The following is a 14200-nucleotide window of genomic DNA, read 5'->3' as shown; positions in this document are numbered from 1 at the left end:
AGCTTATACTTTCTGTGAATAAATGTCATTGAAACTGTACTTCAGCAATCATCTTACAGTTTACTTTTTCTTTTTTCCTTTCTGTACCTATCATATGACTCCCCACTGTGTAATCTTTTATAAATTCAATTATTGTTAATATTTAGGCTAATTATCATGACATAAGTAAATACATATGAATTGCTACTATAAAGTGAGAATTTTTCTCTCCATTTCAGTTTCTTACAAGTACATGCAAATATTTTAGGTGAAATAATTATGCTGTGTAAGTTATTTTTCATGCACTTAATGGTATATTAATTACTATGGAATATAATCATGAATGCTAAGACATATTTTGTAATTTCAAATAAATAGAGTATATTATTTCTCAAACAAAATAGGATTTTTAAAATAGGAAAAGAAAAATAATATGCTGTCCAGTGTTACTGTTATATGCTTGTTATAAAATTAAAAAAAACAGACTTTGTTGAAATAATATGTTAGATAAGAAGGTAGATTCATTCCTGTAATTGCATCACTCTGATGTTGAGTCAGGAGAATTGCCATAAGTTCTAGAAAACATGGCATAAAGACTCAAACTCTGGTTCAAACAGCAGCAAAAATAATATCCATACAATTTTTAAAAACAGGTTAAATTTCAGGGTGGGAGAGATGACTCAGTAAACTTCTTGCATGGCAAACACAAGGAACTGTCTGTTGAATCTCAGCATCTGGTGAAAAGCCAGGTGTAGTGTCTCTAGTGACAAACACAATGGAGTGCTCACTGTGACATTTCTGGAGACAAATAGTCAAGCAAACCATTTCTGCACTGTACTGTGAACCTGGGGCCTGGGCATTTCTAAAATCTCTGGCTTCTGTCTAGTCCACAGTCTGTAAAGATGCATCTTCAGGGATGAACTCTGATCTACTGTTATTACCTAGAAGAACTAAGCTACACATGTGCTCATTTGGCACGGAAGAATCAGAGGTAAGAGTTCTAGAATGCTGCCCACCAGTTCTTCACAGGCTGGATAGGGCCCAAGTCACCTTTATATGTGTTGAATGTCAATGTCAGTGGTTACAGAACAGGGTACTGTCTGCTTTCCATGAGTGGTTTTATTTGGTTATTCTAACATAAATGAAAGGAAGACAAGCAGGAGAGAGTGTAACATCTGTCACTTTGGCATTGGCTAGGTAGAAAATAGGCAGATCTTGCTGATCAGTTAGCCTAGCCTCATAGACTCCTGGTTAAAGGAAAAGCTCTGACTCAAAGAGTAAGATTGAGAAATGAGAAACAATTGACAAAATGTCATGTAGAACACAAAGCCTACTTAATGGTACTCGATAACTTGATATATAACTTGTACACACATATATGAATGGACATAAAGTGAACACAAATACACACATATACACATGCTTATAACAACATTGTAGTTTGCTGTTTCTGTTTTAAAACTGTATTGTGCTTGACAAGTAAATTTTTATATTTACAAAATATTTGTAGGGTTAGGTCTGTATTAAGTGAGATCTGTACTTCTAAAAACATAAAAGCTTGATATTTATTATTGTTATTATTATTATGATAAATGATACTGTGTTGTTTTCTATGTACTGGTATTAGGAAAATGTTTATTGAACAGGTCATTTAGGATGAAAGTAGTTATAAAGAGATACTTTATATCCAATGATAAGTATTTAGTAGCTAGAAAATGCTCACAAATGGAATGTGGAATTTTTAAAATCAAGCTGAAACTGACATGTGGAAAGAAGGTCTGACTACAAAGTGAGATATTGAATGTAAGAAATATATATTGACTGTAGATTATTCAAAGACTACTTATTTTTATGTAAAGCTGCATTTATTCTATTACAGAATGTCCTAAAACACACATGTCAATTATGGATGGGTGTCTTATACAAGTGCTCTATTAATGCTGTTCTTCCGAGATTCCATCACATGGGGTAAGCAGCCTCCTTCTCACTCAGTTAAAAATGGACCTGAGAACACTTATGCAACAGAATAGTAGGTCTCCTCACAACTATTTAATCTGTCCACAATTTTCACATCACACCCATATGGTAGCTGTCTGTTTCTTCGGGAGATACACACACAGCAGGAAGTTCTCATCCACAATGTGACTAACATGAGAAAGGGAACATTTTCTCAAAAGAAATATCACTGGAAAAAAAGAGTAAGATAGAAAACCTTCAGAAAACGATTCTAAGACTAAAACATACGACTCAGAGTTTTTAGTGACATGCTAATCATTCTCGTTTTTTACTAGGTGATAATTTCTTCAATTTTTAAGGAACAATGATGATACAATGATTCTACATGGGTAGAGGATTCTTTGCACCTAGACAAAGACCAAGAAAAAATAAATATGATGGCAGAGAAGATATTTGAAACAGTTGAGTTTGTGGATGTTCATAATTAGCATTGTAACAGCTTTTCCTTATAGATAATTAATAGCTTTTTGGCAGGTGGATTATGACATTTTATAAATAGAATTCCCCTTATTTGTCCTTAACAAAAATATTTCCTGTGACTGCTTTATTTTCTTAAGTATTAATTTTATTTTTCCTAAAGACTAAATTATATTCAAGCCACACGGAAATGCCTTTTTAAAGTTTTATTTTTTTAATGAAAAATATATAATTTTATTCCTTTTATTGAAATTGAAATAAATTCCTTTTATTGAATTATATGCAAAATCCAACATCATGTATGATATTTCACTAATTATGGTCATTAGCTTTCTTTCTGGTACTCTGCCAACCATAATTTAATAGTCCCTTCTCAGTTTGCCTGTTCTTCCATTGGGCATACACGACTACGAAAATATTGAAGATATTGCTTTATACAACTTAAGAAGCAATTATCACCTATACAACTCTCCTGCAAAAAAGACATTTTAGGATTCTTTTTTTAAATTTCTGCCTCTTTTATTCAAAATAGATATTTTCATACAATATATTATGATTACATTTTTCTTTCCCCAAATTCTTTGAGGTTTTGCACACCTCTCCTCTCCTCTTAATCCATGCCTTTTCTATCTCCCCTTGTGGGACAGGGGATAATGGACATCTAAAACATACCTATAAAATATGATGTAAGAAAAACCATCAAAATAGGACAACAATTACACAAAGAGAAAGTGTCAAATAAAAAGCACAAGAAATACATAATGGATTAAAAAAGAGACATCCCACACAGGAATCCAATCAATAAATGCACAAAACCAGAAACTGCTGTATATAAGCAAAAGACCCCTAAGGTTAAATAAAAAGATTAAAAACAAAGACCATGACTAATCATTATGAGAAAAAGTACCTCAAAAGATATTATAGTGTTTATTTTATGTTGGCCATCTAGTTCTCAGTTTGGGGCCTGCCCTTATGAATAGCATGTAAATTGAAAAATCTAAACGAATACTTTTCTCAATAACTACCACTTACAAAAGTCAAATCAAGGTCATATAAATAACTTAAATACACCTATAACCCCTTAGGAAATAGAAGCAGTTATTAAAAGTCTCACAACCAAAAACTTCCCAGGACCAAATAGTTTTATCCAAGAATTCTACCAGACTCTCAAAGAAGGGTTACTGCCAATACTCCTCAAATCATTCCACAAAAGAGAAACAGAAAGACTATTACCAAATTTACTTTGTGAGTTTTCAGTCACCCATATTCCCAATCCATACAAATATTCAACAACAAAAAACAGAAAATTACAGACCAATTTTCTGTATGAAGATAGATACAAAAATATTTGAAAACTGAATGAAAGAACACAACAAAAAGATCATTGGCTATGATCAAGTAGGCTTCATCCCAGAGGTGCATGGATGGGCATGGGGTGGGGGTTGGTGAAGGTAACAAGGGAGGACAGGGGAGGGTTAGGAAACTGGCATTGACTTGTAAAACAAGCTTGTTTCAAATTTTAATGAAAAAATATAAAAAATTAAAAAGAAAAGAGTATGGGGACACAATCTCTCTCACACACATACACACGCTAAAAAAAAAAAAAACAAAGTAATTCAATATCTCTCCTATTTATAAATGCCAAATGGATAGTATTAAGTTTTCTGTTGCTGTGAAGAGGCACCATGATCATTGAAACTCTTATAAAGGAGAACATTTAATGCATCTGACTTGTAGTTCAGAAGTTTAATCTGTTATTGCCATGGCTACAAGCATGGTGGAGTGCAGGTAGACACAGTGCTAGAGAAGGAGTCAACTCTACATCTGGACCCATAGGAAACAGGAAGAGATTGTGAGAAACTAGGCCAGGGTTTAGTTTCTGACACCTCAAAGCCCACCCCACTCCCAGTGACACATGACATACTTACTCTAACAAGTACTCTAATACTCTAACAAGTACTCTAACAATTACTCTAATAATATGATTCCCTATGTGTCTATTATACAATATCTTAGGGTAACCCTTACCAAGCAAGTAAAAACACTTGTATGACAAAAACTTCAAGCCTCTAAAGAAAGAAACTGAAGAAGATATCCAAAGATGGATAAATCTCCCATGCTCATGGATCAGTAGAAGAAACATAATAAAACTGGCCATCATACCAAAAGCAATCTACAGATTTGATGAAATCCCCATCAAAATTTCAACACAATAGTTTATAGACCTTGAAAGGAAAATACCCAATTTTGTATGAAAAGAAGAAACAAAACAAAACAAAACAAACAAACAAACAAAAACCAAGATAACTAAAAGAATCCATAATAATAAAAGAACTTGAAGTATCACTATCCCTGGTTTCAAGCTATACTGCAAAGATATAGTAATAAAAACCACATTGCACATTGTATTGACATAAAAACACACATGTTTTTCAATGGGATTGTATAAAAGACTCAGACGTAAATCTATACACCTATGGTGTTATAGTTTGGGACTGTAGATTCAAATCCAATTGTAATTAAAATATTTATTGATTAACTGCTAGCAGGATGAACAAACTGAGCCAAATTTGGAATTGTTATGAAAGAGGGGTGTAAATGAGCTCTTAATTGGTCTATGTAATAAAAACCCAGAGTCAGATATAGAGGAAAATGCTGAGAGATCAGAGAGAAGGAACAAGTCAAGTCCACATCTTAGTGTCTCAGCAGAAAAGAGAGCGAGTTCCTGTCTTTGCCCACATATATCCTCTTTCTGCCTAGCCATATCATTTGCTGTCTGTCTGTACAGACCTCCATGGTTCTCTAATGGCAAGCTCCATTCTCTGACCTTCAGACAGGCTTTATTTGTATAAGTAAGATATTACCACAGTGGTGTATGGGGAAAGACTTTTAAAGGAAAGAAGCACAAGAAGACCTACAATATCTATGCAAGCAAGCAAAATAAAAACTGTTCTGTTCTGCCTAGATGTTGAAGATCTTCCTATGGTTGTTCCCTTTAAAAGTTTTTCCCCATACCTTTCCTTCATGACAATCCTAAATTTGGCACAGGAAACAATTTCCTTAACAGAATAGCACAAGCACTAAGTTCAACAGTTAATGAATGGTACCTCATGAAACTGAAAAGCTTCTGTAAGACAAAGGATACCATCAGTAGGAAAGACTTGGTAGCCATACAGAATGGTACAAGATTTTCATTAACTCCACATCCAACAGAAGGCTAATACCCAAAATGTATAAGGAACTCAAAAATAGACATCAACAAACCACACATTCCAATTTAAAATGGGACAGAGATCTGAACATAGAATTCTTAGTGGAGGAATCTCAAATGGTTGGGGCAATGGTGGCTCACAGCTTGTGAGAGTACTCTAACTTGAGGCCCAAATCAGGAAAAGGAATCCATGTCTGACACTGTATGGATGGCAGAAACTGGAAGATATTTGCCTCAGAGACCCAGGGTAGAACTAAACACGACAGGAAAAAAAAAGTCAAAAAAATTATCCCTAATGATATTCTGCTATATTCATGCATAGGTGTCTAGCCCAATCACCGTCAGAGAGGCTTCTTCCAACAGTTGATGGAAGCAGATGCAGAGACCTACAGCCAAACATGAGGTGGAGCTCTTGGGACCTTGTAGAAATGGGAGAAAGCATGTATGAGCCAGAGTGGTTGAGGAAACTAGGAGAACACCACCCACATAAACAACTAAGTAGGGCTTGTAGGGGCTCATAGGGACTCATGGAGACTGAAGTAGCAATCACAGAGCCTGAATGGGTCTGAGCTAGGTTCTCTGCCTGTGTTCCAGGTTCATAACATATGTACGGTGGTTGTTTAGCTTATGACATCTTGTTATGCACTGTTTGGGAGACTTGGGAAGAGCAATGGATATGAGGAAATGGGAAGTTGGGGAGGGGCTTGGAGGAGTGGAAGGAGGGAGTATGTTGTCAGGATGAGAGAAGAATAATATATATGAGATAATATATATGAGAAGAATAAATTAAAAAGAAGAAAAAATTAGTTTGTATATTCAGTGAGATTCCACTGGAGAAAAATAGTTTTTCAATTGCAAGGGACAATCAATTGGGGATTCATGTGGGTTAAAGGTGAGATTTGTCTACTTCTACTCTCAAGGCTAGGACCACACTTGACACAAACCTATGCAGGCTATTTGCATGATGCCACAATTTCTGTTTGTTCATATGTGTATCAGTCTAACTGTCTTTAGAAGGTCGTGTTTCCTAGATGTCTGCTGTACCCTCTGTTTTTTTCTCTTTCTGCTTTCTCTTCTCCAAGGTGCCTTAAACTCTGAGAAGAGGAATTTGATGTAGATATTTCATTTATGATTGTGTATTCCAACATCTCCCACTCTCTGCACATGGTCTGTCTATGAGTCTCTGTGTTCTCTGAGCCTAAAGTTCAAGACCAATAGGTGTATACATATTGAATGAAGATGGGCAACTTGGGATCTTTGTTTCTCTGCATTTTGAAAAGTTGTGGATTTCTGAAATGGTCTCCATCTGTTACAAAGCAAGCATACTTGTAGGGTGGTAAGGGCTATACTATTTGTGAGTATTAGGATAAATATTTAGAATACAGTTGGGAATTAGGCTTGTTAGGTGAAATGGTGACCGGATCTTCTCCTCTAAGAGCCATGACCTCATAATCCCTGAATGGTTGCCAGGTTTGACTTACAAGTCATTATTTTGCAAGAGCATATAGGTATGGTTAGACAACTCTTGGTTATCAGCAAGATGTAAGAATAACTTGCCATCCTGCACATTGTTAAAGTTCTCAGGTACAACTTTGTAGAATTATTAGTTGCTGACACCTACCCCAACTATATACCTTGCATACCCCCTGGAATATAATTAAAGCAGAATATTTTCTTTTTAGACCCAGCTCTGATCCTCTAATTCCTTTGTTTGAAGTGCATGATCTCTCCAGACATAAAGGCTTACTTTCAAGTTCTGTGAGGTAATGAAGGGTAGCAACAACAGCCTGTGAGGTGTTGAGGGTGTAACATACTCCCCTTAACACCTTGAAGTGCCATTTTCATTCTGGGTGTGTCAGGATTGTTATTTTAAATCTGTTGCATGGAGCATTGTCACCTAAACTTTTAATTTTTTATGCATACTTATAACACACATTTATGTGCTTTATACATAATTTCAGGTAATAAAAGAATAAGTTTCTTTACTGCTTTTCAAACAACCTCAGTTTTATTTTTACCTCCTCCCTTTCTTCTGCATTGACTTCTCATTTTCCTCAATTAGGGTTGAGCTTTCTCAATTTTAGAATGTGCAGTTGATATTTAAATTATAATCATGTATTTCTCTTATAATTATTCAATATTCAAAACATACTCAAGGGCATTACCAAGGTTTCTATTCAATTCTTTACCATCACTGTCCCCACCTCCAGACACTCTGACTTTATCACTACTCCGAAACAATAGTCCATCCATGTTTTCTCACTATTATAAGCTTTGGGATGTCACATAAGAGCAAGTTCCTTCCTGAAGACACTTTGGATATGACTGCTTTTTAACCTGTTTGCTGAAAAGCAAAGTAAGTTTAGGTTTCGGAAAATTAAACCAAATAGTGAAATTATTGAATTACATGTTGGTAAAAGATAAATCCAAAATTACATACACACTTCAAAGGGGAAATATTATAATAGAGGAACAATTCATAATGATAATTTTTAACAGATCAAAAATATATTATAATAATCTAATGGTTATAACATATCACTGTAATTAAACAGTTCTGTTATATAATATTTCCATGGGTCCCTTTCAGATGTGGTAGCCTCTGGAAGGCATCATCCTCCCTGTGGAGTGAGGGGGACAATGGGATGGGAGAGGGGTTGGGGGTCACGGGAGAGAGGGAAAGGGAACTGGGATCAATATGTAAAATAAAAAATAATTTAAAAAGGAAAATACAAAAAAAGAATATCTGAAAAAAAAAGATGTGGTAGCATGATTACTACTAACAGTTACAACAGACCAAGTGACATACATTACATTTGTAGACATTAATCAGCTATTGCCTCTGCGAGGTATACAACTGGAACAGATTCAGTTTAAAAACACTAGATTTTCTAAATTTTTCCTAAATATAATCATATCAGATTCTAAAACAATTATATTTACCTACTAATAAGTATGGTGTGAGCACCATGAAAAACCCTACCATTGAGCTGTGTTTATGGAATGAATCAACACAAATTTTCCTTGGTATACATTAGCCCAAGAATCCTCAGAGGAGAGCATATATGTTGAGTGACACCATGAAAAAATATTCATGCCTTCTCTCATACTATCTGAGACAGACTGGAGAGTTTTCCATTTCCAAACCCTCCATAAGAACTATTCATAAGAAATAAGGTGAAAAATGCTAATTGCTATGGTGGGCTTTGAATGTATAGTTCATATTAATGATACAGAAGATGGTAGGTGGTACAATTTTTCACCTATTCTGTTCCAAATACTTCAAACCATGCCTCATCTGTATGTTAACTGTAAAAATAGTTGAAGGAATGAATAATCACTGAGGTATAATCATAAAAATATCTTGGTAGGATTTACTGAATGTTAAATCTGTGAGTCTGGTATGTCTTTGGAAACTGTTGAGGCAATTTGATATCCTCTTCCTTTTTTGAACATATAAGTTTGAAGTTTTCATTCAATTTTAATTAACACAATTAGGTATATTGTTATGGTTTTTCCAGGGTAGGCTATAACTTAAGATTTTACATTTATGTCTCCAAAATTCTGAAATGTCAGATACACACCACTAGGTTTATTATGTATTATGAAGTGTAGCATGCCCAGTTCTGTGATATTTATTTGACAGTCACTACACAAAGATACACATTTCATTCCCTCCACTATTTTCAAGTATTTTCACTTGAGAACATAGTACAAAAAAAGGAAGTGCAGCCTTCACTCAGCTGTTGCTTGTGAGAATATTGTTTGTGTATTAAGTACACTTGTTTTTAGCAACTTTTGGGCTAGAAATGATAAGCTCTAATTACAATGAAATTGCCATGATATGTATGCTTATTTAAAAATTTAAAAGCAGGACTTGTGATGAGGTATTGGTCTCTTCAGCATGTGTTATTTGCTCAGATGTCCACTAGATGCACCTTGAGCACAAAAGAGACTTGTGTGCATTCCCAGCACTACCCTGAACCTTCTCTAAGTATTTCAGTTCTGATGAAGAAAATTCAAGTCCCTTTATTGGGGCTCCACATCGGACATGGTTATAGTTAGGCAACAAGTTGAAAGCTGTAAAGGAATTTGGAACTAATCTGAGTTTTACAGGTGGAAAGATAGAAGCAAATACCTGGCAAAAAGTAAGTTCAAAAGTCAATGGAATGATTCCTAACGATATTAAGCTATGCCAATATATCCATGACTACCCAATAGCCAACAGAAAGCCTTCCTCCAACAACTGATGGAGACCAACAGCAAAAATTAGGTGGAGCTCTATAAATAGAATTAAGAAATGGTGTTTATTTCACTCATTCTTTCCTATGACTCAGTTCATGATTGATTGACATTGTTCCCTTTGGTAGAACAACACATTAATGGGAGATTGTGGACAATAGGGACCTGCATAGATTATTTCGATCTAATTTGTAAACCATATTCACAATTAATGGCAATGGTACTCTAGACAAATGTGAATCTAAAAGCTTAACAATTAAGAGAATATTCATGAACCACATCATGTCTAGAACACACTGGTCAGTCTCACAGTAATTAAAGGGAATAATGGGGCAATATGACCTCAGAATCATGAAAGAGACTATAGAAGATAGGTTTTTGCATACTGAGGCATATATCACACACATATGCATGCTAGTACATATTTTGTAGGGTGTGTGTGTGTGTGTGTGTGTAAATGAGATAAAGTGTGGGTAAGATGAGGTTTATGGAAAGAGAACAGATAATAGGTATTAAAATTATTTTATTAACTATAATTTACAAAATGATACCACACTTATCATCTATTTTATACTATGTGAAAAATAAGCAAATGAAATGAGTTGCATCAGTATTCTGCATTTCTGTAAGTTGCTATAAATTTAGACAAACAGTACTCAAGGCTACTTACACTAGATGTTGTAAATCATGGAATTTTCACTGCATTTTAGAGACTCTTTTGTGGTGTTGAGTACAACGTGCTCTGTAAATCAATAGATGGCCAGCTGGAGCAATCAATTTTGTGCCTGAAATAACCAACTATGTAATGTTAAGAAACAGAGCCTGGGAGTCATTAAAACACTAAAACAGGATAGTATTCCAAAAATACTATAACATGGGGAAGAAAACTGGATAAAACTAGGCTTAGTTTATAATATAACAAAATGACTATGAAATTGAATGTGTGATAGGGATCAGTTGATGATAAATGACTAAGAGGAGACATAAGGTAAGGGGTATTGATAAATATGATTCTCAGAAATGAAAGCAGCAACCCTTATGGATGTACTGAAAACATCAAGGTATGGATTAAGAGATTTCAGCACCTACAAAGAACAGAAACATAAAATAGAGCCACAACAAGCAAAAATGTTTCCATGGAGACAAAGGATTTTAAAAAATTAGAAAGAGGCAGCCAGCCAACCAACCTGGTAGACAACTCTTCATGATGAAATAACACCACTCATAAGAACCCATTTGGACAAGAAAAGCAAAGAGCATCATACAAAGTGGCCAAGGAAGCTCATCCTGGCCTTGAACTTCATCCTCCTGTCTCAGTTGTTGAATAAAGGTGTTATAGGCATGTGCCAACACTCCTAACTTTCAAAGAAGTTCTAAATTCAAAGAATAAAATCTCAAAATTTGGATTTTAAACAAAACAAAATGGAGTTTAGATTTCAAAATCATGTCAACTCTGTTGTTAGAGACATTCTTTGTTTTATTCGCTTGTATATGAAGCAGACTATAAAAGACATTCTATCGACACATGTAGTTCACAATGTCTGTATGAAAAGAGAATTGCAGTGTGAAATAACATAATGGTGTTAAGAGGTAGTCTAGATAGATGTTCCTGACAGAAACTTAGATGCTACCAATGCAGCTTCTGCCAAAACCCTTAGCCTTGCCTGCAGGAGTGGGATGTCAGTCAAGACCCCAGAGAAACAAGTGGGCTCATCATAACACTGCTACTGTCAGCAAATGATGTCCACACAAACTTGCTTTATTTATGCAGAATTTGGTCTTGTGTTGTCTATATAACACATTGAGTCTGTGCATCATTCCAAGATGACTTATGGAGGGAAGAAAACTGCTGCCAAGTTAGAAAAGTGAAAGCAAAAGTGTTCCTTCAGTCTTAATTTGGATGGAGTCAGAATCATGCTACTCACAGCATCAGATTTTAACAATGGTATCAGAAAACACCAAGCTTTACATAAACACATGATGACTTCCGTTAAAAGTAGAAAGGCAATAAGAATAAATGTTCCCATGGCACATGAGTAATATCTTTTTGTTTTACTTATTCTTCTCTCATATATTGTATCCCAAGCACAGTTTCTCCTCACTCCTACCCTCCCAGAACCAATATGTTTCCCTTCAGAAAGGGCAAGCCTCCCAGAGATATCAGCCAAACATGGCACATCAAGATATAATGAAACTAGGCCACCTCTTTCATATTAAGGCTGGATGAGGCAAACTAGTATGAGGAATAGGGTCACAAAAGTCAGTAAAAATGTCAGAGACAGCCCCTGCTCCCACTGTTAGGAGCAGGAAGACCAGAAGAAGACCAAATTGTACAACTGTAGCATATACACAGAGGGCCTAGGTCAGACCCATCCAGGGTCCCTGATTGTTAGATAGTCTCTATGAGCCCCTACACGCACTGGTTAGTTTATTCTATGGGTTTTCTTAAAGTGTCCACGATCCCTCTGACTTCTACGACCCTTCCTCTCCATCTTCCACAGGATTTCCTGAGCCCTGCCTAACCTTTTGTTGTGAGTCTCTGCATCTGTTTCCCTCAATTGCTGTATTAAGCATTTCTAATGATGATTATGCTAGGCTCAGGTCTACAAGTATGTCAGAGTATCATTAGGAATACTTTCATTGACTTTTTGTTTATTTATTTTGCCACTCATCTTTGGTTCTATCCTAGGTCTCTAGGATAATTTAATATTTTTTGGTGCAGATAGAATGAAGGAGATAAGGTATAGGTTTGCTCCCACAAAAACATTAATTTTACCACGTGTCAACATTTTTGTTTCTGTACAAATTTTTAGTTGAGTATCCTGAAATAATTGTCTTACAGTTCTGTAAACTGTGTGTTTGTTATGGGTCTCCCTGCAACAAGATCAAAGTTTCGGATGAGCTCTTTTCTTGCCTAGGGGCTGTGGGAAAGAAACTATTTGGGTGGACAAGTAATTGCTTTGATGCCCAGAGCATCTCCTTAATACAAAGATCTCTATGTCCCCAAATACTGCATAAACACTGAAGACTGGCCACATAATTGATCTACTTGGAGATGATTGTGTGAAGGATGTTATTTAAATGAAAAGCCTTATACATTTGGGAAAATACAAAGAGAACTCCTAGTGTGGTTAAAGCTTCATGACCTGAGCCAAGAATTTTAACTGTACACTAAAATAGTGTTTCCTCAATTGAGAAATTAAAATTTAATGGTATTCACAGTTTTTTCAATCATTATAAAATACTCTTCTATGACAATACCAATAATTATATGCCTAAAATTGAACCTAAACATTTTATATAACAGATAAAATAAAGGAAACTATGTTAATTTGCATAAACATTGTACCACTGATAATTGTTCTCAACAACAACAACAAAAAATGGAGAAAAATCCAAATCCAAGTTTTAAGTGCTGGCTGTGCAGTGATGGTGGGTTTTAAGGGAATGGATGTTTTGTTTGTTCATTTATTTTTTGCTGTAAATATGAGTGTAAATATGAGGAACTTAATTTTTTAATGACTAATTGACACCATACAAAAAACAACTAGAAAATATCATTCACATAATATTTACAGATTCTGTGCATGTTAGAGGGCTACATAAAGAGGTGAAAAAACACAGTATCAAACTTTTAGTATTAGCTTATACACACAGTAAGAACAAAATAAGTAGCTGTTAGGTTTCCAATTAATTTATGGCAAAAACAGTGCAAATTATTCAACCTAGTAAGCTGTGAAAACAAACTTAAAAGGACCCAGCTGGGCTTAAACACAAGAGATGTGTGGAAATGTTTACAATACAGAAGTAAACAGAGCATGCAGCTCTTGATTTATGTTTGCAAATGGCCAGAAGGAAGGTACTTACACTTTAGAAATCCCACAAGGCCTAAAGATATCTCATATTTCTCTGTTATGTTCCAGTTCTACTGTTCAAAATCTATGTGTAACCATTATTTATTAGTAAATATAAGCAAGAAGAAATATTTTCACAAGAATCCCAATGGTGGGTGCTCCAGACATGTGCTTATGAGATGTAATGCCTTGCATATTTATTAAGGCCTTGTTATCAAATATTCATGATATAGCAAACTAGATTATAAAATTTGAAATTATTAGTGTTAGCAGCATGATTTGGTAAATAATCAAGGGGGGATATTAGGTGTCCGTTTTAATTTAAGAACATCACCCATGCAAGAAAAAAGACACCATGTGATAGAATTCATGCAGAAAGGATTTTTTATTACCAAAATAAATCATAAAATTGGGAAAGGCGAAGGGGGACCTGGCTTCTTGGGACAGGAGCAGCAGGAGAGAGGTAAGAGGTGCAGAGAGA

Source organism: Phodopus roborovskii, unplaced genomic scaffold (genome assembly GCF_943737965.1).
Source record: "Phodopus roborovskii unplaced genomic scaffold, PHOROB, whole genome shotgun sequence".
Taxonomy (NCBI): Eukaryota; Metazoa; Chordata; class Mammalia; order Rodentia; family Cricetidae; genus Phodopus; species Phodopus roborovskii.
This window is presented reverse-complemented; position numbering follows the sequence as displayed.